Source organism: Theobroma cacao, chromosome 3, assembly GCF_000208745.1.
Source record: "Theobroma cacao cultivar B97-61/B2 chromosome 3, Criollo_cocoa_genome_V2, whole genome shotgun sequence".
In the NCBI taxonomy this organism is placed as follows: Eukaryota; Viridiplantae; Streptophyta; class Magnoliopsida; order Malvales; family Malvaceae; genus Theobroma; species Theobroma cacao.
The window spans coordinates 19,618,570-19,622,312 of NC_030852.1; positions in this window are offsets into that span (position 1 = coordinate 19,618,570).

Below are 3,743 nucleotides of genomic sequence, written 5' to 3' on the forward strand. Positions count from 1 at the left end.
GCAAGGGCAAAGAAATCGCACCCGAGGAGTAATAGTTGGAGTACCCGAATTTAGTTTTCGAAAACTGTGAGTAAACCTATTATCGTCTGAATTATCTAGAGTAATTTTTATTCAATTTTATGATTTGTGAAAATTATTTTAAATGATGAATTTCTTGTTTTATGAGAAAAATATGAATTTATAAAATAAATGGAATTATAAAATAAATTGATATTTTTATAAATTGATTTGAAAATAGAATGTTGGATTTGAAAATTTGAGTAATTGGAGACCATGTGATTTATTGTACATTATGATTTGAATTAAATGGCTTGTGATAAATTAGCATGATTGACTGAATTTATACTTGTGTTGAAAAATATGAACTGTCTGTTTTGCCTTGATAAATTGGTTAGTAATGTAATTGCCATGCTATGCCATTGAAATTTGATCAATTGGTGGATTAAAGATTAGCTACTGCAGTGGCGGGGTTCCGTGGACCAACCTATTAGAGGGGCACGGTAAACTCCTTTATATTCTCATCTCGATCGTAGAGGCGCGTAGGGTATCTCCTGAGGTGGGCTTTTTGAGTGCACTTCATGTTAACCACCACGTGAAGTGAAACTCAGTCAACGCCAAGGAACGTCTGCTTTTTTTAAAAAATAAAAACAAATTTTATGATTATATATAAAATTCTTCACAGCGTTAGCGGACTCGGTTGGATACCCCTGGTCCAGGTGTCCTCGAGTACAGGATTTGGCATGAGCCAAGTTTTGAGAAATTCACGAGTCATATTGATTATTTGGTTGAAATGAATATTCATGTTGTCAATAATTTGTTGAAATGAATTATTTTTAATTGTCTCCCTTTACTCGCCTTTAGATTATTTAGATGATATTTGTTTACTCACTGAGATTTTATAATCTCACCTTTTTTTTTATCCCATCATTTCAGGCCGGGTTAGCCTGTAGATAGCAGACATCGTTGAGAACTATAGTTGGCCATACTACTTCAAAAACTGTAGGTTTACTGTCTTTACTACTTTTGTTCATTTGTGGACCCACGTAACACTGTAAATTAAATTTCATACTTTGGTTTTCCGTATTATAGTTTGTATAAATATATTTAACTTTTACGCTACTAAAAATCATTTTCAGAATACTCTATAAATATTAATTTGTAAGAAAATAGAATATTTTGTCAAATATTTTTATTTTATTTAAATGGTGATAATTCCATTTTAAATCACGTTTTAGACATTCAAATTTAATTTCGATTTCGAAATATGCATTACTCGCTTAAGTACTACATTTTGGTCGAATTTGAAATTTTTGACGTAAAATGACCAAAATATCCCTGCGAAGTGAAATTTATTTTTTCATTGTTTTAAATCAGAAAAAGGCTTAAAAGCCTCTAAAATACGACATTTGGCAACGATTAACCACAGGGGAGATAAGAAACCGATACGAAAGCCTTGCGAGGTCTCGATATGGTATTCGGGAGATGAGTGCTTATCGGGACATCGCGACGGTTGTCACGGACTCAATGATGGTTCCGGGTCATGACAGATTTGTTTGGAAAATCCTTGATTGGAAGATCAAGGTTGTGGATGTAGGTCAAAGAGATCAACCACTATAAATCTTTATGCGTTGTCTATCCTCTTTTATTTTTCATTTCATTCTTCTTTAAATCATTTCCTTATCCAACATTTAACTTCTCATTATTGACCTTTACTAGCCTCCAATTAGAAGTCAAGTTTAGTGACATTCAAAAAGTGCTATTCAACCCCCTCTAGCACACCTCTTTGGGACCAACAAGTGGTATCAGAGCCTATCCTTCATTCTTAAGGCTTAACATCCTAAGGGAGATCCAAATGGCTTTTCAAAAATTTGTAGTTGCTGAGGGACAGTCCATAAACAGACCACTTTTGTTTGATGGATCAAACTACCTCTATTGGAGAATTAGAATGTCTATCTACATAAGGGCAATAGATTATGAAATGTGGGATGCCATCATTGATGGACCTTTTATCTCCTTGACCATAAATGTTGTGACTAATGAAATGATTCCTAAACTAAGGGCTGAATGGACTGAAGTTGAGACAAAAAATGATCAAACAAACTTTAAGGCAATAAATACTCTACATTGTGTCTTGACTCCCATTGAGTTTAACAAAGTGTCAAGCTGTACCACTGCCAAACAAGTTTGGGACAAACTTAGAATTATCCATGAAGGGACTTTACAAGTCAAGGAATCCAAAATAGCTCTCCTAACTTACAACTATTAAATGTTCAAGATGGAACCTCGTGAAGATATCACTAGCATGCTTGATAGGTTTGCTAGCATCATCAAAAAACTCAATCAATTAAGTAAGCCAATTCCTGAACATGAACTTATTAAAAGACTTTTAAAAGCTTGCCTAAAAATTAGAAGCCAAAAGTGACTGCTATTTGAGAGGCTAAGGACTTAAATGTCATCACTCTTGATGAAATCTGTGACTTTCTTCTCACTCATGAGCTTGAGCATAAAGAAGAAGAAGAAGAAGAAGAAGATAATAGAAAAGCAAAAAAATAAAGAAAAACATTGCTTTAAAAGCAAGCACTCTTGAAGAAGAATTAGATAATTTATCATGTGACGATGAAGAAGAGTTGGCCATGGTAGCAAGAAGATTTAGAAAACTTATGGGACAAAGAGATGGAAGACTGGCTAAGAAATGCAACAGAAGATATCAAAGTTCTTCATGGAAAATCAAAAATAAAAATGAGTCTAACAAGAAGGAAGATGTTATATGTTTTGAGTGCAAGAAACCTAGACACTTCATATCAGAATGCCCTTTGCTGAAGGAGGAAACTCCCAAGAAAAATAAAAAATCGAATAAAGCTACAGTGGCTGCAACCTGGTTTGATAGTGATATTTCAAGTTTAGAAGTTAAAGAAGAGAAAGTGGAAGAAAGAGCAAACCTATGTCTGATGGCCAAAGATGATGAATCCGAGGTATCTTCTGCTCTTTGTGATATTTCAATTGATGAAATTCAAGAAGAATATGAATGCCTCTATGATGAGTTTGAAAAACTTGCATCAAAATATAAGGCGTTAAAAAGAAAGACTTCATCTTTTGAGAATGATTTAGAAAAGATAAGGCATGATTTCAACTTTATTTTTGAACAAAAAAATTTTTTGCAAACTGAACTAGAACACTCTAGAACAGATTTTAAAGTTCTGAAATTGGAACTTGAAAACAAAACTGAAGCATTACAGAAGGCAATTGATGAAAACAATGCTCTTAAGGGTTTGAGAAAAGAAACATCAAGAAGAAAAATAAACCTTAAGAGAAATTTTGATGGTTTCTCATCTAAATGTTATGTTTGTGGCAAAATAGGTCATCTTTCTTATGACTGTTATAGAAGAAGAAGCACTCAAAGAACAAAAATGATTTGGGTACCAAAAGGATCTTATGTAGCAACTAACCTTTAAGGACCCATCAAGGTATAGGTACCTATTAAGAAAAACTGAAAATTTATCTTTCAAGTTGAGCCAAACTGAGAATACATATGTTCAAAAGCTCAATTGAAGCAGAAGCAACCATGGTACATGGATAGTGGCTGCTCAAGACACATGACAGGAAATGAAATGTTGTTTGCTCAACTAGATAAGAAAAAGGGAGGTATTGTATCATTTGGAGTTGATTCAAAAGGTAGAATTCATGGTATAGGAACTATTGGTAAGAATTCTCATGCTCAAATTAATCACGTGCTGTTTGTTAAA